A 25,005-nucleotide genomic window follows, 5' to 3' on the forward strand; every position below is an offset into this window, starting at 1 on the left:
TCACACTTGGCAGCTCTCCCAGGGACTCAGATGTGACCTGGGATGTGACCATCCTCTCGTACTCCACTCTTTCCCTCAACAAGTAGGCTGTGTTCCTTTTAGAAGCTTTTTTTTTTCCTTCTTCTTGGTTCATGCGGTTGTTGGTGGGATTCACTTGAGTTGTAGGATTGAGGTCCCTTGTTTTCTTGCTAGCTGGCACCTGGGGTGCTTTCATCTCCCAGGTATCACTCAAGGTTCCTGGCCATGTGGCCGTTTGCCTCTCACAGGCCCTGTCACAACATGGCTACTCACTTCAAAACCAGCAGGAGGATCTTGGACTCCAGTCTGCTAGGACAGAGACTTGCATAATGTAACCTAAGCAGGGAGTGACTATCCCCTCTGGCTTTGCAGTGTTCTATTGGCTGGGGCAAGTCAGGCTGGGAGTATAAGTGGTGCTTGTACTCAAGGGGAAAGGATTATCCTAGTGACTGCACTCCCTGGGCAGTCACTTTAGGGTGTGTCCACTGCAGCAGGAGAGTTTTGAAACAGACACAGGCAGCTGGGCAAACTAAGAGAATATGAGCAAACTAAATAAGAGAACAAATCAGAAATGCTTGCTTCTTGCCTTCAAGTAAACTACAACTTAAGGTAACTAAATAAATTTAGCTTCCCCACACAAATACACAACATTATGTTTAACTTGGAGAAATATTTTTAAGTTTTGAGGAGTATTTGAAGATGAAGGAGTTAGAGAAAAATATTTGGAGATAGCTCATAAATACATCACTATTTTCCTAATTGGGGTAGTTTTTTTTTTTTTCCTTAGCAGTGAAGAAATTTGCATAAAAATATGTTCTCAGTGGCAACATTTATGTGCTTTGAGAACTCCCATTATGAACGTCCAAAAATATGATCTCATTTTCAACATTTCATGACTTAATTTTCTTCATTTTTGAGACTGTTTAGTTTCTTAATACTTATGTTTTTAAGTTCTGCCTACTAATAATTATTAATAGGATTGTACTGTATAATTTACCATATGAAAAAATTAAAACTACCCCAATCAGGAGAAGAGAAGAGGACGTCAGAGGATAAGATGGTTGGATGGCATCGCTGATGCAATGGGCATGAACTTGGGCAAACTTTGGGAGATGGTGAGGGACAGGGAGGCCTGGTGTGTTGCAGTTCATGGGGTAACAAAAAGTTGGACACCACTGAGTGACTGAACAACAACTGTTTAATTGATAATTTTTACATTTTACATGATGCTTAGACATTTGTATATTTTAAATGTATTGAATATCCATTTTCACTGATTTCTTCTTATGGGTTCTGAATCCTTTTCTTATAAAACATTAAATACAGAAATTCTGCTATTGTCATTTGGCTTCAGCTTTTTAATCACCACCCAGATTTTCAGGAACTCAAATTTTTTTTTCCCCTGATGGCTCCTTGTAACACCAAAATGTCCTAGAAATCCTAACATTTAGCCATTGGAACTACATTTGCCAAGCTGCTGCTTGCATCTGGAAATAAAACACAAGCATCCTTTGTTAGACCCTGCATCCAAATTGTGGGTTTGGATAATAGGATGACTGTGCGCCTCCACAGAGGTTAATGCACACCTATTAGTGGACTGAACCAGACACCCTTGCTGTTTATGTCTCAGATATGCAGCTACCTGGAAGAAAACAGGCAATGAAGCCCATTAGCAGCCAAGTTGACATGAAAATATGTATTGCAATAATTTAGCTAAGAAACTCCTAAGAGAAATGATTTCCTGTGGCCCCTCCCCCACCCTTCACCTCCTTTTCAAGTCTTTTCTGCCTGTGTTTCTTTTTTCTGCTCACTCACAACCATGCCTTAGGCTGTAGCTGTTGGTTCTCCTATGCCAAGGGGTACAAAGAGTTGTTATTCAGAATGGTGAGAACATAATCACTTGTAGCTATTGGGAAAATAACTCATTTAGCAAATAAAGGTCAAAGTGTGCTTGCTTTCTTCCTTCCTTTCTCCCTTGAAGTTGTTTTCTTTGTAGGAATTAAATAAAGGAACCCTTTAAAAAAAATAGGACACAAAATAAGGAAGTATTAAATGCAAGCTCAGAAGAAGAACGTTTGTCTTTGACTGGAAGGTCACAGGATAAAGCGCTCTTATCAGAGCTGAAGCTAGGGGAAGGTCTTGGAATTTGCCAATGTTGTTAGCCTGTGTGATCATCAGATCTCTTTCTCCCAGTTTTAGAGGGATTTAGTCTTGCCATATGATTTCAGATTTATTCACCATTTATCGTAATATATAAATCTGGTACTTTCACCTATTACTGAAATTCTGGATTTTTTAGTAATATAGAAGCAACCGTTAGAATTTTTTAAAAAGACCTGAGTTTAACTTGAAGTAGAATATTTTCTAAATAATATCTCTGTACATTATATCTGTTTTGTTTCTAGACCATCTTAACATCATTTTGCATTACGGTGATCAAATACAAGCTGGATTTCCTTGTTGGGGAGTACCGAGGTAGCAATTAGTTATGATTATCTGGGTCTTCTTTTGGCATAAGACAGGCAACTCATTCATTGTGTCTCTTTATTTACTACTGTCCTTGAGGCCTTGTGTGGTGCCCACACCACCCCTCCCATACTGAGCTCTCCTTTCCCTGAGTTTCCTGTCACACGTGGATTCTGTTCTTGGTCATTCCTATCTTGTCTTATTTACCCATTCTTTGCTATGGATACTTTTTCTCTCCAAAAGAGACTGTTGGCTCTTTGAGGGCAAGGATTCTGCCTTCTTGTCTTTTTGTGTCTTCACAGTGCTCCGGGTCGTTAGCACTTGATGACCACCTACCACCATACCCCATGCCTCCAACTCTTAAAGCTGCTCAGAACAGTGTTTCCTCAAATCAGGAGACTTAACATATGTTCTAATTGCCTCATCCTGTACTGGGGGCTACAGAGGTGGGGTCAACCAAGCAAAACAATCACCCCAGACTTTGGTCCTCTCAATCTCCTCTCAGGACCACTTTGCCATTCTCAGATCCCAGGCTCCTTTCTAGGCATCTCTCCTGTGGCTCATTCTCTGAGGCCCTGAGGTCTCAACTGAGTATCACACTTCCTAGGGCCATCTTGTCTAATAAAGAAATCCTGAAAACCAGAAAGATGTCAAGACCCAAAGTAATGTATCTCCAGTGGTGAAATCCCAGGCACTGTGATAAGCAACAGTGAAGATATTTTTAACCCATCCTCGTCTGGCCTCCCTAAAGTAACACCACACAGGAAGATGCCTACTCTGCTTGTTTATAGGTGTACCCAGACTGCTGCTGCTAAGTCGCTTCAGTCGTGTCCGACTCTGTGCCTAGGGACTGTTAAAAGAATAGAAATGTTGATCTCTGTTCTTAGAGTGTAAATGACCTAGCAGGGCAGTTTGGACCACATGCACCTATGGAGCACACCAGTGTACTGTTTAAGAGTCTTTCTGATCACACAGTTCTGGCTTATAATCTCAGTTGTTCTATTCTTTAGCTGTGTAGCCTTGCATCCATTTCTGAAATTTTCTGGAGATCATTTCCTTCATTTATAACTCCAGGATAACAAAGCCCAAGGAGGTCATGAAAATTCAATGAGTTAATGTATGGGCCTTTTGGGGCACATAGTATATATGCATGGCATGGGTGGCAGTGATGATAATAACTAAAGAAAGGGAGGAGTGTAAGCCCAAGCAAGGCATCTGAGGCTGAGAAGAGGTGTGTTGATCCAGGCAATGATGGACGTGGAGGAGGATGCAGGAGAGCTTCCTGGGAAGCACCTCCTTGCATCATAGGAGAATGTGAGTGTCCAGTATCTGTGCTTGTTTACCCACTGATACCTGATCCACTGATCGGTTGGTCTGCAGAGGCATTTTTTTTTTTGGCCTGGAAGCAATGTGTTAGAGAGTAGAAAAAGTCTGAGTGGAACGCATGCCCAACATCATTATAGAGTGGAGGTGCAGGTATCTTCACCCTTTCTCTTAACTGTCTGCTTCTGAGTCTCCCTCCTCCATCGGACTGTATGGTCCTCAAAGCCAGCTTCGGACAGTTCATCCCTGTTATCCCCAGGTCACTGTTGAGAGCACATGCTGGGTACTTAATTGTTGGTAGAAAGGTTAAAAGGATAGGAGATGCTGGCGTTTTGCTATGCTACCTCATCTAGCAACACAAGACTCAGTACAAGTATGAGAATGTGTTTTCCCTGCATGCAAGGATGACTCGGTCCAATGAAAGATGGAAATACTGTGGTTTGTGGTTCTTTCTCCAAAGCAACATTGTTTGTGGGGTCAGAGACCAAGAAATATGTGACTTAGGAAAGTTGCAACAGCCTTAAAAATGTTGGTTGTTGTGCATGAAAGAAAAGGAAACAAACAAACAAACAAACAAACAAAAAACCCAAGCTTATAAAACTGAAAGGGGAGTCTGTTACATCAAGCCTGCTGCCCAAAGGGTTGAGTCAGCAGATTGGAATGGATCATTGCGAGTTCCTGCAGCCACCTAGCTTGTGATTTAACACTTCTCTGAGCTTTTGTTCCAGATATATGAGGCTGAATTTATTCCCATCTTATTGTCCTTGTAAAAGCAATTAAAAAAAAAAAAAAACTGTATGTTTTCTTTTCATTCTTATTTTTACCTTGCCATCCTGCTGTTTACAAGATTAGTCTCTCACACTCTGCCTGGGGTGTTTTCTATTCTTGTGTAGTTAAAACTGCCAGAGGATTCTTGGAGCAGCTCTATTTTGAAGAATGGGGAAGCCATGCTGCCCTGTGGAATCCCAGCATGGTGTGGTGGCTCCCCAGTGAAAGAGGCACATAGCTGTTATGAACTTGTGACCAACTGTGAAGCTTTGCACATTCAAGCACTTCAAATGCTTGAAAGTGCCCGTTGTACATCTCATTACAGAGATACAGTACCAGATGTGACTTCTCATGAAGGTTGATGCCTCGCTGGAAGTTGCCTGGAGTAACATGAAATGTGATTTCTTTCCAAAATGGAGCGCCTGCGACTTTTCTCCCCAGCACTGGGTTGGAAATGATGTCCCCATAGCTCCTGTTCTTCTCCTCTGCTCCTGCATCCTATCTTCCCTGTGGTCCAATCCCTCTCTCCCATCTTAATGGTTTCCTCAGTGCCCTGTGTTCAGGTGATGCTCCTTCTGATCACAAAATCATGGTGGCACCTGGGACAAATGGGAACTGGAAGCTGTTCTTTGGCTTTCTTGATCCATAGAATCCAGAAAGGCTGGGGAGTTTGAGCAGAAGTTGCTTTAATTACAATTATAACAGTTCTTAGCACCAAGAGGATGAGCCTTTGTGAAGTGGTGAAGCAGGCCAAAGTTGGCCTTGTCCTTCTGAGCCTTTTCATGCCTCCATCTTCTGTTGTCGTTCAGTCACTAAGTTGTGTCTGACTCTTTGTGACCCCATGGACTGCAGTATGCCAGGCTTTCCTGTCCTTCACTATCTCCTGCAATTTCCTCAAGTTCATGTCCATTGAATCAGTGATGCCATCCAAATATCTCATCCTCTGTTGCCCGCTTCTCCTCCTGCCTTCAGTCTTTCCAGCATCAGGGTCTTTTCCAAAGAATTCAGCTCTTTGATTCAGGTGGCCAAAGTATTGGAACTTCAGCTTTGGTGGTAGTGGTTTTGTTGTTAAATCATGTCCGACTCTTGAGAACCCATGGACTGTAGCCCACCGGGCTCCTCTGTCCATGGAATTCTCCAGGCAAGAATACTGAAGTGGGTTGCCATTTCTTTCTCCAGGGGATCTTCTTGACCTGGGGATCGAACCCAGGTCTCCTGCACTACAGGCAGATTCTTTACCAACTGAGCTACCATCAGTCCTTCCAATGAATATTCAGGGTTGATTTTCTTTAGGATTGACTGGTTTCATCTCCTTGTTGCCCGAGGGATTCTCAAGAGTCTTCTCCAGCACCACGATTCAAAAGTATCAATTCTTTGGCGCTTAGCCTCCTTTATGGTCCAATTCTCACATCTGTACATGACTACTGGAAAAATCATATCTTTGACTATATGCACCTTTGTCAGCAAAGTGATGTGTCTGCTTTTTAATATGCTGTCTATGTTTGTCATGGCTTTTCTTCCAAGAGGCAATCATCTTTTACTTTTATGGCTGCAGTTACCATCCACAGTGATTTTGGAGCCCAAGAAAATAAAATCTGTCACTGCTTCCACTTTTTCCTCATTTATTTGCCATGAAGTGATGGGACCAGATGTCATGATCTTAGTATTTTGAATGTTGGGTTTTAAGCCAGTTTTTTTCACTCTCCTCTTTCACCCTCATCAAGAGGCTTTTTAGTTCCTTTTCACTTTCTGCCATTAGAGTGACAGCTCGTATCTGAGGTTATTGATATTTCTCCCAGAAATCTTGATTCCAGCTTGTGATGGATCCAGCCTGGCATTTCACATGATGTGCTCTGCATAGAAGTTAAATAAACAGGGTGACAGTATATAGCCTTGATGTACTCCTTTGCCAATTTTGAACCAGTCTGTTGTTCCATGTCTGTTCTAACTGTTGTTTCTTGACCCAATCCCCTATTTATCTCAGGACTTCCTTATCAGGGTAGATATCACTCAATACTTAGGCTCCTTCCCTTATGTGCAAGTTTCCTTCTATGAAAATTTCTAGTCCCAGATATTATTCCTTTTGGGTTTTCTCTGTGATATAAATATGGGTGGTATTAGGTCAAAGATATGTATACTGGATATACTTCTCTATAGTAGGGGAAATGTAACGAAACTCACCAGGCCTCGGATGACCTGCATTTATAATTCTAGTTTTGACACTTATTGGCTGGCGACCTTGGGTTATATATTGGGCTTCCCTGGTGGCTCAGCGGGTAAAGTGTCTGCCTGCAATGCAGGAGACCTGGGTTTGATCCCTGGGTCAGGAAGATCCCCTGGGGAAGGAAGTGACAGCCCACTCCAGTACTCTTGCCTGGAAAATCCCATGGACAGAGAAGCCTGGTGGGCTTGCAAAGAGTCAGACATGACTGAGCGACTTCACTTCACTTGGGTTATATTACTTAACCTTTCTGAATATGCCCAATACAATAGAATTGGTGAGTCTGTGTTAGCATGTCTTAAATATGAAACTTTTATCTCCCAGGATTATCATGAAGCTCAAATGAGGTGAAGCACTGGAACTGTCTCTATACATGAGAGAGGTTCTGTGCAAACGTAAGGCTGGAAGGCAAGAAAGTGCCATGTCCACAGTGTTAGCTTCTTGACGAGACCCATGGGGTCTCAAAAGTCGGACACGATTTAAGCTTCCTGCTGTAGCAGGAAGCTTCTACCTGGCTTTAATATTTTCAGTAATCTTGGTTTATTGAGCCTCCATTTCCTTATTCATACAAAAGAATGCCTACAAAACCACACTGACTTGCCATGAACAATTATGAAGTTCCTTACGCTAGTGTCACTTGGGACTTAGTGTGTGTTTTATAAAACTTTAATTCCCTTTTCACCTTAACACGTTCCTCAAGCAGTGACTCTAAATAATCTGTTACAAGAGTGTCCATATGCTTCAAACCTGTCTGTATCTGAGGCAGGTCCAGTAACCAAAGTGGTGTCAAAGCTCCTCAGAGGAATAGTCTAGTCCAAAGGCAACATTAAATAGATGTACATTGTTCTCTGAAAGGAGGAGGGGTGCTAATAATACATCCACAGGGTGACATAGAGCTGGTGCTAAGGAATGGGGAGGAAGATGGGTGGGGCACTCGTTCTGGCCCCAAATTAAAGAGGACACCATATACCCATGAAATTTCATAATCGAGATAAATAATGCCTAATACAATGTGTTTGTGTGTGTGTGTGTATGTGTATGTGTGTATATATATATATATGTATTTTATTTGGCTGTGCCAGGTCTTAGCTGCAGCATGTGGGATCTGGTTTCCTGACCAGGGATTGAACCCAGGTCCCCTGCATTGGGAGCATGGAGTCTTAACCACTGGACCACCAGGGAAATCCCGATGCAATATTTTTAAAAATCAAAGCTAATGCAAAAAAAAGAAAAAAGTCTATGATAAACAAAACATCAATTGAAAATAATGTTGATTTTTTAAAATATTGCATTAAAACATTTATTTTGATTACTAAGCTTTTTGGTGCCCCCTGAAAATATGTGCCCAAGGAGAGTGAGTTCCTCAGTCCATTGACCTTGTCCTGCCCCCATCCTTGGGTAGTATCCACAGGGCTGGGGGGAGAGTCTCAGAGAGAGCTTCCAGTGCCCACTTCTTATGTCCCCTCCCTCAATCAGGGTCCTGAATTTGGTTTAACTGTAACCTTTTAAAAAAGAAAAGACCATATCAAGTGAAATTCTAGTGTTCTTTCTAATCAAGTGACCACAATGAAAGAGTTTGTAAAGAAAGTATGAAGTCAATTGTTCACCAGAAGCTTGATTTAGGTTTGGAGTTGGCAGACAATGACCCACATGTCGGCTGCCTATTTTTGTAGGTAAAGTTTTATAGGCGTACAGACTGGCTCATTTGTTTTTGTGTCAACAAGGCTGCCTTCTGACACAATAGCAAATTGAGTAGTTGCAGCAGAGACTGCAAAGCTGAAAATGTTTATTAATCTGGCCCATAGAAGACCCCTGATTTAAATTATTAAAGTGCTCAGATGTTTTTGAAGCAGCATGTGGAGTTGGCAGCAATTTAGAATATGTAGTTATTTGGAGATTTATGTAATAGAATTCAAGGATGTTTACAGAGAATATTATAACTTTCCATGTGTAAGAAAAGAGAGAAATGGGGAAGAATTCAGTTTAAAAAGTAAGTCAAGAGAAGCTGCTGAGAGCGAGAGTGGATGGGGTCTGTGTCAGTCCCTGCCCTGGAGTCCTATCAAAATCCAGCTGTGACTTGACATTAAAGGATATAAGATGCTTATGAGAGCTTGACATCACCCATATTTAAAGTAAGCCAGCAATGGGTTTGTGGAAAAGTACATCCACTTGCATTATCATATAAGTGATTTGTAGATTTAATCACTTCATCCTGTTGATGTATATAATTTAGAACTGACTTCACAAATTCAATGCAGGAGACCTGGGTTCAATCCCTGGGTCAGGAAGATTCCCTGGAGAAGGGAATGGCTACCCACTCCAGTATTCTTGCCTGGAGAATTCCATGGACAGAGGAGCCTGGCGGACTATAGTCCATGGTGTCGCAGAGTCAAACATGACAGAGCGACTAATACTTCACAAATTCAACAAGCATGTAGTGAGCATATATTTATGCAGAAACTGCAAGAGTTGCCCTCAAAGTAGTCTACTAAGTGTAATATGGTGACTGCAGCCATAAAAGATGCTTACTCCTTGGAAGGAAAGTTATGACCAACCTAGATAGCATATTCAAAAGCAGAGACATTACTTGGCCAACAAAGTTTCATCTAGTCAAGGCTATGGTTTTTCCTGTGGTCATGTATGGATGTGAGAGTTGGACTGTGAAGAAGGCTGAGTGCCGAAGAATTGATGCTTTTGAAGTGTGGTGTTGGAGAAGACTCTCGAGAGTCCCTTGGACTGCAAGGAGATCCAACCAGTCCATTCTGAAGAAGATCAGCCCTGGGATTTCTTTGGAAGGAATTATGCTAAAGCTGAAACTCCAGTACTTTGGCCACCTCATGTGAAGAGTTGACTCATTGGAAAAGACTCTGATGCTGGGAGGGATTGGGGGCAGGAGGAGAAGGGGACGGCAGAGGATGAGATGGCTGGATGGCATCATTGACTCGATGGACGTGAGTCTGGGTGAACTCCGGGAGTTGGTGATGGACAGGGAGGCCTGGCGTGCTGCAATTCATGGTGTTGCAAAGAGTTGGACACGACTGAGCGACTGAACTGAACTGAAGTGTAAGCAAACTGATAGGAAGGCCCTAACAATGTGTTCTGATATGCCTTGAGCTTAGAGTGCATAGATGTGCCCACAGGAGGTAAGGGGAGAAAAGTCAACTCATAGATGTCCCTAAATGCTGGCTAGGGAACTTGAACTTTAACCAGGAACCAGCAGGAAGCTTCCTTGACCAAGAAAGTGGCATATCCATATTGGCACTTTAATTAGGATGTTAACTGAGTGACAGTTTGTGGAGAGATGAAAGGTGAGTGAGGATAGAATTAGGGGGACTAATCAGAAGGTGATTTCAATAACCTGGATAGCCTGGGTGATTTGTAGTCATACTGAAATGACTACAAGTTAGCAGTATCCATGGAAATGGGAAGAAAGATCTAAGAAAGCTGGTGAGGATAAAATTGACTAAGATTCATCCAGTTGACTAGGAAGGCTACAAGATTTAAGGCTGAGGTGATTAGAAGGCTGGAGAAGATATTACTAGAGATAGAGAAGCCAGGTAGAGAAGTAGATTTGAGGTCTAAAATAAGTTCAGTGTTATGTATAATGAACTGAAAATGCTATATAATATCAAAGGCAAAACAGAGAAACATATCAGATGAAGAGAGAGGGAGAAAGTGGGGGAGGGGGGATTGGTGCTAGAGATGAAGGTTTAGAAATGATCTGAGATAAGATAATCATGAAGACTAGGGCATAGAAAGCATCAATGAGGGAGGAAATTTGCAGAGATGAGCATTAAAGAAACAAATACTGTGGAGTTGTCTGTAAAATACAGGATGCTTGGTTAAAGGAATAATGCTTTAGTATAAGACTATACCATGAAATATTTAGGACATACTTATTCATTGCTGATCTGAAATTCATATTTAACTGGACAGTCTATATTTTTGTTTATTAAATCTGGAAATTGCCCATGTTTATGGATGGTCAGGAGACAAGATAGTGGAAGAGCCTAGGAATGGACAGATGGGTCCCAGGAAAGCTAGGATGTTGTACCATCATGGCATCAGAGTGCAGAGTGGGATTCATGAGAGCTAAGCAGAAAGATCAAGGTCATTGCATTTGGCAACCTGGAAGTCATTAGGCACTTTGGAGAAGGCAGATGAAGGTCTGATTTTGTGGGTTAAGCAGTAAATAAAGGAATGGATTTGGAAATAATCAGTGTAGACCCTTCTTTTAGGAAGCATGATAAAGAAGAGGAGGAGAGAAATGGGTTGGTAAAATGTAATGAACTAGAAGGCAGATTTATAAGATTAGAGAGGTTGAAGCTTTTTCAGCTTCAGAGAAGGAGATGAAGGAAGTAGAATCTTGAGTAACATCACTCCATATAAGAGGAGTGAAGGGGATTAAGGGATGGATCAAGCTGTGGATGATGCTGGGAGGTGGGGAGAGAATGTGGACATAAATAGAGAGATCAACCTTTGCATGGAGGAGGCTCCTTCTCCATCCAAGTCATGACTGAAGGAGGGGTTGATAGATAAAGAGGTGGAAACTTTGAGAGCAGGGAAAAGAAAGAAACACTTTTTATTTCTTTTTTGCTGTCCAACTGTGCTATTGAGAGTGTGTGGTATGAAGGAGGGGTTAGGGGAGCAGTAGGGGAAAAACTCAGGCTTGAGATACTCCCTTTTCTGCTGGTTGCACAGGTCAGATATGATGCAGAGCTCAAACTGCATGTAATTCATCTAAGCAGGAACCATTTATTTCCCTCACATTGTATTTTCCTCCAGCTCTAGTGATCCATATTGATTCATAACATAATTGAATTTCTCACTAGGGAAGAGAAAAATGACAGAAACAGAACTGAACAGGCTTTCTCTCCTCCATTTTGTTAAATCATGAGATCTTAGCCGTGGAATGAATGATCAGGGTCATTTATCCACGGCACTGTCTTAGAAGTGACATTGGCTGCCAGTCCTAGACAGCATTTCTGGGGACATGTAAAATTCCTAGTCTGTGATTTTCTGTCTCCGCCATGCAGATTGTGTCATGTGGAGTTAATGACTTTGCCATGTCACACCTAGCATACTGGGGACTTGCTGATATGTAGGCAACTCACTCTGATTCCAATCACCCTCTAATCTCCAGGAGCCAAAGTCAAAAGATGGCCAGGATAGTCTGCAATTGGGAGAGGGTGAGGCTGAGAAGCAAAGCAGCCTGCAATCTCTTAGCTGCTTTTCCTCTCTGCTGGCAAGAGCAGGGATGCTTGTTTGCAGCACAGGGAGGGAGCCATTTGCAGAGCTGCAGAAGCCTGAGAAAGCTGAGAAAGAGAAGGAGCTATTTTGGGGAGAGGTTGGGTAGTACTGTCTGCCTGAGGAAGCTCCTAGTGCCTCCTCCTCCAGAGCATCAACATCCCCAGCCCCCTCTCCACAGCACTGTCTCTCCCCCTCCTCCTCGCCCCCAACACAAAGGCACAAATGAAATTCCTAAAAGTAGACTACTTCTGCCTAGTTATTTTTAGTGTTTGCTGTTAGTATTTATCAAGCTTTTCAGTGTTAATTTGTCCTCCCACCCATTTCTCTTCCTGCCTCTAGCTGTGGGGCTTGGGATGGAAGGAGCATGTATCAAAAGCAGCTGGTGATCTCACAGAACTGAATCCTAGAGAGAGGAGACTGGGGTTTTAAAATCAGCCCCCTTCACCCCCAACTTGAAGAGAAGAAAGAAAGATCCGGAGAAGAAGAAAGATCTGGAGATCTTTGGAGGATAACATACGTGCTGATAAAAGTAAACCCATTGAAATGTGTAGGTGGTGCTTAGCTAGGTCAAGAGCACCACCAGTCAAGGAGCTGGGTCAGGGAACCCACACATGCATGAAATGTCATAATGCAAGCAAAAGTGGATAAGAGACCAGGTAAACAAGCAGATGCCAGAGGAAAAGTATGCCAGAGGACAGAAAAGTATAAAAATCTATGCAGAGTGTAGGATCTGAGGGAGCTGAAGGACTGAAGTAATGAGGTGGGGTTGGACTGAAAATGTCAGAAGAAAACTTCATAGCACTGGTAAACACTGCTGAAATACTGCTTGTTCCTACCTCAACCGCCTGTCTTGTCTCCTCGAGGTAGTCATGCCCAGAACAGCTACATTGCTCTGGAGAGAAAACCCCAGAGCATGTTCTAACAGAGGGCTATTGAATGAAAGCAAGACCCCTTACCTACTGATCAAAGTGTTCACTTCTTAGGAAGTGGAAGACAGCTGTTTCCTTTTGCAACTTCAAAAAAAAATTTTTTTTGGCTTGATTTTTTGTGTTCTTTTTGAAATTTTATTATCATTTTCCAGTTTGCTAGAAATTGAAAATTGTAATAAATGAAGTAAAAAAAAATTCAATTCATGGGCTCAACAGTAGACTGGAGGGGACAGAGGAAAGAATCAGTGAATTTACAGATAAAATGTTGGAAATTACCACCTCCCCGCCACCACCCAAACAGAAAATTGTTTAGCAAATGTACCATCAGCATCCTGGAAAGAGAGAAAGAGAACAAGGCTAAAAAGGTATTTTTTAAGGCTGAAAGTTTGCCAAATTTGGCAGAAAACACAGACCTATACTGTCAAGAAGTTGAGTGAAATCCCACCAAGATTAACCCAGAGAAATCAACACTAAGATATTATAGCCAAACTAATGAAAAATAAAGTCAAGGAAAAGATCTTGAAAATAGCGAGAGCGAAATGGAATCTTTTCTGTGGGGGGAAACAATTAGAATGACAGTGGATTTGTCATTAGAAATCACGAAGGCCAGAAGAAAGTGGCAGAATATTTTTCAAATGCTGAAAGAGAACTGTCAATCCAGAATTCTATATCCAGTAAAAATATCCTTCAGAAATGAAGAAGAAATTAAAACAGTCTTAGTTGAAGAAAAGTATAGAAATTTGTCACCACCAGGCTTATCTTTAGAAAATAGCTAAAGAAAATTCTCCAAACAAAGAGGAAATGATAAAAGAAGGTCTCTTGGAATAATAAGAAGGAAGAAAAATAATACAAAGAATAAAAATAGGAGTAAGTATAATAAACTTTCCTTGCTGCTGCTAAGTCGCTTCAGTCGTGTCTGACTCTGTGCGATCCCATAGACAGCAGCCTACCAGGCTTCCCCGTCCCTGGGATTCTCCAGGCAAGAACACTGGAGTGGGTTGCCATTTCCTTCTCCAGTGCATGAAAGGGAAAAGTGAAAATGAAGTCGCTCAGTCGTGTCCAACTCTTAGCGACCCCATGGACTGCAGCCTACCAGGCTCCTCCGTCCATGGGATTTTTTAGGCAGAAGTACTGGAGTGGGGTGCCATTGCCTTCTTTGAAAGTTTCCTTAAGTTTTTAAAATTAGGTTCGATGATTGAAGCAAAAATTATAACACTGCCTGATATGATTTTCAGTGCAAGGAGATTTTTAAAAATTTATTTTAGAAAGAGGGAGAGTAAAGGGATGTAAAGGGAGGTAAGGGGTTTACTTTAACTTATATAATATTAACAACAATGCATTGTTCAGTTATGTATATTTAATGTAATATGGAGAGCAATTTGTGTGTGTGTGTGAATTTTATTTATGCATTTGTTAGACTGGAGTGAAAATGGAACTGGGAAAGCAGTAGAAGGAAATGTGAGAAGGCTTTTTCCTCTTACTTTTATGCTGGTATCTTAATTTCCTTGTTATATACCCATTTATCTTTTTTTTAAATTTATTTTTAATTGGTGGATAATTGTTTTACAATGTTGTGATTGGCTTCTGCTGTACAACAACATGAATCAGCCAGAAGAATATATATCTCCCTTCCCTCTTGAACCTCTCGCTCACCCCTCTAGTTTGTCACAGAGCACCAGGTTAAGCTCCCTGTGTTATACAGCAACTTCCCACTAGTTATCTATTTAACATGTGGTGAGAAATTTGTATGCAGATCAGGAAGCAACAGTTAGAGCTGGACATGGAACAACAGACTGGTTCCAAATAGGAAAAGGAGTACGTCAAGACTGTATATTTTCACCTTGCGTATTTAACTTCTATGCAGAGTACATCATGAGAAATGCTGGACTGGAAGAAGCACAAGCTGGAATCAAGATTGCTGGGAGAAATACCAATAACCTCAGATATGCAGATGACACCACCCTTATGGCAGAAAGTGAAGAGGAACTAAACAGCCTCTTGATGAAAGTGAAAGTGGAGAGTGAAAAAGTAGGCTTAAAGCTCAACATTCAGAAAACTAAGATCATGGCATCCGGTCCCATCACTTCATGGAAATAGATGGGGAAACAGTGTCAGACTTTATTTTTTGGGGCTCCAAAATCACTGCAGATGGTGACTGCAGCCATGAAATTAAAAGACGCTTACTCCTTGGAAGGAAAGTTATGACCAACCTAGATAGCATATTCAAAAGCAGAGACATTACTTTGCCAACAAAGGTTCATCTAGTCAAGGCTATGGTTTTTCCAGTGGTCATGTATGGATGTGAGAGTTGGACTGTGAAGAAGGCTGAGCACTGAAGAATTGATGCTTTTGAACTGTGGTGTTGGAGAAGACTCTTGAGAGTCCCTTGGACTGCAAGGAGATCCAAGCAGTCCATTCTGAAGGAGATCAGCCCTGGGATTTCTTTGGAAGGAATGATGCTAGAGCTGAAACTCCAGTACTTTGGCCACCTCATGTGAAGAGTTGACTCACTGGAAAAGACTCTGATGCTGGGAGGGATTGGGGGCAGGAGGAGAAGGGGATGACAGAGGATGAGATGGCTGGATGGCATCACTGACTTGATGGACGTGAATCTGGGTGAACTCCAGGAGTTGGTGATGGACAGGGAGGCCTGGCGTGCTGTGATTCATGGTGTTGCAAGGAGTCAGACACGACTGAGCGACTGAACTGAACTGAAGTGAACTAATGTATATGCTTCCATGCAACTATCTCAATTCGTCCCACCCTCTTCTTCCCCACTGTGTCCACAAATCTTTTGGAGAGCAGCTATTAAATAAGCTTTACAAAGAGTTATACTGAAAGAAACACTGTGGATGGAACTCTGGAAAATGTTCAAGTATCCACAATAATATTGGAAAATGAAAATAAAGAAAAAAAAATAGAGAACATACAGAAAACAAAAAATATAATGACATACTTTAGCTCAAGAATATCATTAAATATAAAGTCTAAATAAATAATTTATTAGATGGAGATTAACACGGTTAACTAAAAAAATGACTCAACTGTATGATATCTACAAGAAACTACCTTCAAATAAAATAGTATAGAGTGTGAAAGTAAAAAGATGGATATACCCTGCAAACATTAATCAAAAGAAAGAAGGAGTGATTATACTAAAATCAGATAAAGAAGATTTCAAAGCAAAGAAAATGATCAAGAACAGAGAGAGACATTACATGATGACAAAAGAGTCAAAAAGACAGCAAAGATAAATATTTTGCATGCAGATCCTAAATGTGTACCAAACAACAGAACAAAATATGTAAAACAAAATTGCAAAAGCTGCTGGAATAGACAAATCCACAATTAGAATTGGAAGCCTCAATATACCTCTCTCAGCAATTAATAGAACAAATAGAAAACTAGCAGTCATGGAGATGAACACAACACTACCAATCAACTAAGTCTAATTTACATTTATAGAATCTAACCAACAACAGCAGAAAAGATGTTCCATTCAAGCACCACAAAATATACAGCAAGATACACCATAAACCATAAAAACTAGCTTCAACAAATTTTTTAAAACTCTCAAGATCATAAAGAGTGTATTATTCTCTGAATTACAGTGGTATCAAAATGGAAATCAGTAACAGAGAGATGACAGGAAATTCTCTAAACATTTGGGAAAAAAACCCAACAATTTTCCAAGTAATCTGTGGGTCAAAGAGGAAGTCGTAAAGAAATTTAAAAGCAAATACATTGAAGTGAATGAAAATACAATATATCAAAATTTGTGAGACTCAGCTAAAGCAGTTCTGAGAGGAAATCTATAGCACTAAATATTTACTTTAAAAAGAGGAAAGTCTCAAATCAATACTCTAAGCTCCCACTTCCAGAAATGAATTTTTAAAAGAAACTATAGGGGAAAAAAAGAGTAAAATGAACCCAAAACAAGCATAAAGAAGAACATAGTAAAGATAAGACCAGAAATCAATGACACTGAAAACAGAAAAACAATAAGGAAAATATATCAAGCAAAAAACTGCTTCTTTGAAAAGGGTGACAAAATTGATCAGTCTTTAGCAACATTATCAAAGAAAGAGAAGACACATTACCAGTAAGCATGCTTGTGCGCTCAGTTGTGTCCAACTGTTTGCAAGCCCATTGCAGCCCGCCAGGCTCTGCTGTCCATGGAATTCTCCAGGCAAGAATACTGGAGTGGGATGCCATTTCCTCCTCCAGGGAATCTTCCCAACCCATGGATAGAATCCTCTGAGTCCCTGGTGTCTCCTGCCTTGGCAGGCAGATTCTTTACCACTGTGCCATCTGGAAAGCCCCAAATTACCAATATCTGGTATCAAAAAGGAGATATCACCATGGACCTCCTGACATCAAAAGAATAGTAAAAAAATTCCAGATAAATAAGTCTACACATACAAGTTTCACAACTTATGTAAAACGGACCAACTTCCTGAAAAGCACAATCACAAGTTGTTAAGAAGATAGATAATTTAAATAGCCTTACAACTAAGGAAATTGAATTAGTTTAGAAACTTGCCAAACAGAAAGCTCCAGAAGATTTCACTGGAAAAGTCTACCAAATATTTAAAGGAGTTCAATTCAGTTCAGTTCAGTCGCTCAGTCGTGTCAGACTCATTGCAACCCCATGAACTGCGGCACGCCAGGCCTCCCTGCCCATCACCAAATCCTGGAGTCCCCCCAAACCCATATCCATTGAGTTGGTGATGCCATCCAACCATCTCATCCTCTGTCGTCCCCTTCTCCTCCTGCCCCCAATCTTTCCCAGCATCAGGGTCTTTTCCAGTGAATTAGCTCTTCACATCAGGTGGCCAAAGTACTGGAATTTCAGCTTCAACATCAGTCCTTCCAATGAACACCCAGGACTGATCTCCCCCAGGATTGATTGGTTGGATCTCCTTGCAGTCCAAGGGATTCTCAAGAGTCTTCTCCAACACCACAGTTCAAAAGCATCAATTCTTCAGCGCTCAGCTTTCTTTATAGTCCAACTCTCACATCCATACATGACCACTGGAAAAACCATAGCTTTGACTAGATGGACCTTTGTTGGCAAAGTAATGTCTCTGCTTTTTAATATGGTATCTAGGTTGGTCATAACTTTTCTTCCAAGGAGTAAGAGTCTTTTAATTTCATGGCTGCAATCACCATCTGCAGTGATTTTGAAATCCAAAAAAATAAAGTCTGACACTGTTTCCACTGTTTCCCCATCTGTTTGTCATGAAGTGATGGGACCAGATGCCATGATCTTCGTTTTCTGAATGTTGAGCTTTAAGCTCACTTTTTCATTCTCCTCTTTCACTTTCATCAAGAGGCTCTTTAGTTCTTCTTCACTTTCTGCCATAAGGGTGGTGTCATCTGCATATCTGAGGTTATTGGTATTTCTCCCAGCAATCTTGATTCCAGCTTGTGCTTCATCCAGCCCAGGGTTTCTCATGATGTACTCTGCATATAAGTTAAATAAGCAGGGGGACAATATACAGCCTTGACGTACTCCTTTTCCTATTTGGAACCAGTCTGTTGTTCCATGTCCAGTTCTAACTGTTGCTTCCTGACCTGCATACAGATTTCTCAAGAGGCAGGTCAGGTGGTCTGGTATTCCCATCTCTTTCAGAATTTTCCACAGTTTATTGTAATCCACACAGTCAAAGGCTTTGGCATAGTCAATAAAGCAGAAATAAATGTTTTTCTGGAACTCTCTTGCTTTTTCGATGATCCAGCAGATGTTGGCAATTTGATCTCTGGTTCCTCTGCCTTTTCTAAAATCAGCTTGAACATCTGGAAGTTCACGGTTCACAAACATTAATTCTATAAATCTCTTCCAGTAAATGTCAGAGAAGGGAACACTTCTCAATGCATTATAAGAAGCAATTCTAATAACTAAACTTGAAAAAGACAGTACAACAAGACAGCTAGAGACTGATGACTCTCATGAAGATGGATGCAAAATCCCTTAACAAAATATTGGCACATAGCATTCAGCAGTATATAAAAATAATTGTGTATTGTGGTCAAGTGATGTTTATTCTAGCAATGCAAAGATCATTCAGTATGAAAAGCAGTCAGTGTAATCTACCATATAAACAGTCTAAAGAAAAAGTATCCCAGTTACACTAATCGAAGCAGAAAAATCATTTGACAATATTCAGCACCCATTCATTATAAAAAAAAAAGCTTTCAGAAAAATTGGAATAGAAGGAAACTTTCTAAAATTGATTTTTTAAAAATCTATGGAACACTTGCAGCTAACAGCCTCTTACCAGTGGAAGACTAAATCCTTTCCTTATAAGATTAGGAGCGAGGTAGGACTGTTCTCTTTCACAACCCCTGTTCAACATAGTACTAGAAGTTCTAAACAATGCAATAAAGTAAGAAGAGAAAATAAAAGTCTGATCAGAAAGGCAGAAAGAAAACCATCCATTCACCATTCATATTATTCTCTTCTGGGATGATACGTCAGATCTGTTGATCATTTTCCTATTGCATTGTCTTTTCTTACTGGTTTGTAACATGTCTTTATATAATCTGAATACTGATCTTTTGTTGATTTCATATGTTGCAAACTTGTCTCATATATTGGCATGTCTTCTGCTTTCTTTATTGTACCTTTGATAAACAGAAAATCTGGATAGTAGAGCAGGCAAATTTATCAGTCTGTCCTTTGGTGATTAGCTCTTTTGTGCCTTAAGAACTCTTTCCCCGTTTGGAAGGCAGAAAGATGTTCTCCTATATTTTCTTCTAACATTTTGCTTTTCACAGATAAATCCTTAATCCCTCTGGAATTGATCTTCAGGTGTGGCTCCTCCGTGACTTTTTGCTTGGTAAATTATTCCAACCTTCATGAGAGCTCTGTTATCTTTTAGTTCCAGCTTCCCAGCCATGCTGGTTTTGGTTCTCTGTCTCTAAAAATTGTGTGGGCTTTTTTTTCTTTTTCTTTTGGCAAGCCTTGTAATTTTTTCTTGATAGCCAGACATGTTGTAGTGAGTAAAAGAAACTGCTGTAAATAGATTTTCAGTAATGTGGTCATGAGTTTTCAGGGAAAAGAAATATTCTATGTATCCTATGATCAGGTTTCACTCAGTGTTTTGGTGAGCCTGTGCCTCTAGACTGCGATCTTCATGAGTGTTTCTCAGCTTTTTCTCCTCACGTGGGTGGTACAGGATGGCTAGAGTGGGTTGCAGTTGAGTAGTCCCTTCTCCCATAGTGGATGCCTGGAGGAGTCTGAAGCTGAGTATTTCCCTTCTCCAGGTCAGTTGGGTTCTGAGGATGCACTTGCAGGTTAGACTCTGGTAACTAGTTTCCCCTGAGGACAAAAACGGAGTGCTCCAGCATATTTCAAAATGCTCTTTTACACACTCTGTTCCAGAAACCTGAACTGACTTTTCTCTGGTATTTACTGTGGGAATCTGGTAGAGCTCCTTGAAGTAAATCTCACAGTATTGTAAGGACTGCCCTCCATCATGACTGTGTCCCCTTGAAGTGTTGAACTCTCAGAGTTGTCCTCACGGAGACTCCAGCAATTGGTCAATCACAGTTCAGGTTTTCTTTTCCTGGTACAGGGCTTCATGCGGTGGTTTCTGCTCTCAAGTCTCTGAGACTTCCTGTATTTCCCTGCTGGTCTCTCCAATCTTGGGTGCAGTGGTTTATGAATCCAAGAAGAGTTGTTGATTCCTATTTGTTGTTAAGAGAGAGTGGTGACTTCCAAGCTCCTTATACATGGAGCCAGACACCAGAAGTCTTCTGTTGTCTTTTAATAACTAAGTCAGTGAGAAAGTCTAGGGAGAAAACTCATCCATGGCTAAATCTGGGAAGATGGTCAATTCTCCCTTAGGTAGTCTTGAAAGAAATTTTGGTCAAATGACCATAGGTTTGTTTTTCTGCAGCCAAGGCATTCTTGTCTTAGAAATTTTGCAAGTGCATGAGTGTTACATGTTAAAAAGCTAAAGAAACCAAAAACAGAAGAATGGTGAGAGAATCCCCTCTTGGCATCATAGCTATGACTCAGATCATTTAAACGAGCTATTTGTTAAAAAGAAAGCATAAATTTAAAATGCCTGTCTGTATGGTATTCAGAGTATGGATTCTGCTTATGGAGAGGCAACACAGAGAGTCAAGAAACCTGGGGTTAAGCCTTGATCTGTCATAGCCAGATTGTTAAGCTTCTTTGTATAAGGTGTATGTTTAGTTGCGCGGAACAAGAGCCCTTCTATGGTGGCTTAACAATATAGAGGTTTTTCTCATCTAATAGCCCAGGAGGAGGCAGACAAGGCCCAGTATAGTGGCTTTCCTTTCAATTTGGTCTTCCCAGCATGTGGTATACTTGTCATTCCGTGGTTGCAAGATACGGCTCCACCTCTGGCATTTTACTGGTGTTTCAGGCATTGGAAGGGGAAGGGCAAAAAGTAAACACCAGAGCCCTTTAATAGAGCTGTTCCCGAAGCTCTACCTAGTACTTTCAACTTACATGTCCAGGGCCCTAAGTGTTCTACCTGCCCATCCTTAGCTGTAGTTTAAACAGGGCAAATTGCTGCCCTGAGGAAAATCAAGGTCCAGGTAGAACAAAGAGCAGACTGAGTGTTGGAGAGTTAAGAGCAGTATCTACTCTACTCTCTAAGCTTCTGCCAAGGTTATCTATCTACCTAGCAGGGTTGTTTGAATAACAAGGTGGAAGATCGTATGCAAGCACACTTTATACACTATATGTGTTTCATAAACAAAGTGAAAAAATTCTGAACTATTATTTTCTTAGCAAACATAAAAACATAATGTTAATAGAAAATCTTACTAAATGCAAAGATTTGGGTAATCAGTATCTCTTGAACCTCAGCTCATTCTCTTTCAGACATCTTTCAGTTCAGTTCAGTTCAGTTCAGTTGCTCAGTCGTGTCCGACTCTTTGCAACCCCATGAATTGCAGCACGCCAGGCCTCCCTGTCCATCACCAACTCCTGGAGTTCACTCAGACTCATGTCCATCAAGTCAGTGATGCCATCCAGCCATCTCATCCTCTGTCGTCCCCTTCTCCTCCTGCCCCCAATCCCTCCCAGCATCAGAGTCTTTTCCAATGAGTCAACTCTTCGCATGAGGTGGCCAAAGTACTGGAGTTCCAGCTTTAGCATCATTCCTTCCAAAGAAATTCCACGACTAATCTCCTTCAGAATGGACTGGTTGGATCTCCTTGTAGTCCAAGGGACTCTCAAGAGTCTTATCCAACACCACAGTTCAAAAGCATCAATTCTTCGGCGCTCAGCCTTCTTCACAGTCCAACTCTCACATCCATACATGACCACTGGAAAAACCATAGCCTTGACTATATGGACCTTTGTTGACAAAGTAATGTCTCTGCTTTTGAATATGGTGTCTAGGTTGATCATAACTTTCCTTCCAAGGAGTAAGCGTCTTTTAATTTCATGACTGCAGTCACCATCTGCAGTGATTTTGGAGCCCAGAAAAATAAAGTCTGACACTGTTTCCACTGTTTCCCCATCTATTTCCCATGAAGTGATGGGACCGGATGCCATGATCTTCATTTTCTGAATGTTGAGCTTTAAGCCAACTTTTTCACTCTCCACATTCACTTTCATCAAGAGGCTCTTTAGTTCTTCTTCACTTTCTGCCATAAGGGTGATGTCATCTGCATATCTGAGGTTATTGATATTTCTCCCGGCAATCTTGATTCCAGCTGTGTTTCTTCCAGTCCAGCGTTTCTCATGATGTACTCTGCATATAAGTTAAATAAGCAGGGTGACAATATACAGCCTTGACATACTCCTTTTCCTATTTGGAACCAGTCTGTTGTTCCATGTCCAGTTCTAACTGTTGCTTCCTGACCTGCATACAGATTTCTCAAGAGGCAGGTCTCCGACAGTTTATTGTGATGCACACAGTCAAAGGCTTTGGCATAGTCAATAATGCAGAAATAGATGTTTTTCTGGAACCCTCTTGCTTTTTCCATGATCCAGCGGATGTTGGCAATTTGATCTCTGGTTCCTCTGCCTTTTCTAAAACCAGCTTGAACATCAAGAAGTTCACAGTTCACATATTGCTGAAGCCTGGCTTGGAGAATTTTGAGCATTATTTTACTAGCATGTGCTGCTGCTGCTGCTAAGCAGCTTCAGTCGTGTCCGACTGTGTGTGACCCCATAGATGGCAGCCCACCAGGCTCCCCCGTCCCTGGGGTTCTCCAAGCAAGAACACTGGAGTGGGTTGCCATTTCCTTCTTCAATGCATGAAAATGAAAAGTGAAAGTGAAGTCAGTCAGTCGTGTCCGACTCTTAGCGACCCCATGGACTACAGGCTACGAGGCTCCTCCATCCATGGGATTTTCCAGGCAAAAGTACTGGAGTGGGTTGCCACTGCCTTCTCCGACTAGCATGTGAGATGAGTGTAATTGTGCAGTAGTAACCCAAGATCCAGTATTTTCATAGATACACATCCTCAAATACCAATCTTCGGATTATTGCCAAACATTGTCATGGCAGACATTTGTTGATTTCCTCCAATATTCCTTTCCCCCTTGTCCCTTTCTCTTAGTAACCTGAATGCCCTTCCATGTGATTTTTCTTTGGAACATCCTACCCTCATCTCTGGGTTTCCCAGGTGGAACCAGTGGTACAGAACCTGCCTGCCAATGCAGGAGACTCAAAAGACTCAGGAGAAGATCCCCTGGAGTAGGATGGCTACCCATTCCAGAATTCTGGCTTGGAAAATTCCATGGACAGAAGAGTCTGGCGGGCTACAGTCCATGGGATCAAAAAGAGTCAGACATGACTGAGTGACTGAGAGACAGAGAGAGAGGCTGTCACCTCTTACAAGGATAAGGCTTGATTAAAGCCGTTCAGACAAGTACAGTGACTGATTCAGTGATGGGCAATCAGAATGACTTCAGAGCTTGAGACTGGCAGCACGCTAACACTGCCCTCTTGGAAGATGGATGTGTGATCTTGAACCACTGAAGTTATTTGTTTGCACCAAGAGGAAAGGCAGCCAGAAGGTGAAGTCACTCTACAGAAAATACCATGCTAAGAGACTTGCAGAGAATCAAGAGATATAAATAGTGAAACTCTGTTTTCCTAAAACCAGACCTATATCCAGGTTTTTCTTCCCCAACTCAATAAACCAAAATATTTTCTTGTTTTGTTATTTATTTGTTTAAGGGATTTTGAGCTGGGTTTCTGTTACGTGTAGACAAAAGATTCCTAAATGATAGTTTCCACATATATTCCAGGAAAATTATATATATTACTTTAATATGCTGCTTATTGTTTTAAATAATCCATATTTAAATAATATATTGCTTAATGTATTATATATTTGTACTTATATATACACATATATGTGTTGATATGTATATATTTATAAATATTATATACATATTCTGAAATTTATAGTCCTTCCAGGATTAAGGTCATAAGGCCTGAATGTTACTAAAATGCTTGTAATAAATTGCCTGCATGGCATCTGTCTAAAAGATTTTAAATTCTGCAATAGAAGGATCTGAGTATTGCTCTTTTAGGGACATATCATGTCTGTGGTACAAGACTCTCCACTGAGTACTTTGAGAAAAGACCAATTAAGCTGAGGTCTGTCAGTGCTCTTGTAGGTGTGTTTCCTGTTTCCTGTTTGCAAAGGCAACTACAGAAGAAGTAAAAGTAACAGCCTTTCATAAACCGCTTACTGAGCTGTCAAGTGTTCAAGTAAATTATTCATTAATTATGAGTGATCTCAGTTGCAGGGCCAGAGAACTGCTGGCGAGCAAATCTGGCCTTACAGCTGTGGAAGGCTCTGAGATCCGGGACACTGCGTGACTGCATATTGTGAGTTACTTTTTTAACCTTTCAAATGCCTGGGTTTTGAATTGTGTAAATTATGATTCAGAATGCAAAGATGTTGCATCCTGGTTAAGTTGTTGTGTGTTAAATGTTTCTGGTATTTGGTAAATAGAAAATGCTAGTTTATGTCTGCCATTAAAACTTTGTCATGAAGTATGCATTTCCATTTTTAACTCTAG

The 25,005-nt window shown here is 41.0% G+C and overlaps 1 protein-coding gene across 2 annotated transcripts in view; it reads left to right on the forward strand.

Annotated features, from left to right (window-relative positions):
• The window catches only part of NCALD (neurocalcin delta), a 466,523-nt gene that overhangs the window by 247,477 nt on the left and 194,041 nt on the right, over positions 1–25,005 (forward strand). The window contains exon 4 of one of the 2 annotated variants that reach the window (XM_070803092.1): positions 24,724–24,811. The exons of the other annotated variant lie outside the window; for it this stretch is intronic. The gene's annotated coding sequence lies outside the window, so the exon portion shown is untranslated. The remainder of the gene's footprint in view (positions 1–24,723; positions 24,812–25,005) is intronic. 2 annotated transcript variants of the gene reach the window in all.

Source organism: Bos indicus, chromosome 14 (assembly GCF_029378745.1).
Source record: "Bos indicus isolate NIAB-ARS_2022 breed Sahiwal x Tharparkar chromosome 14, NIAB-ARS_B.indTharparkar_mat_pri_1.0, whole genome shotgun sequence".
NCBI lineage: Eukaryota > Metazoa > Chordata > Mammalia > Artiodactyla > Bovidae > Bos > Bos indicus.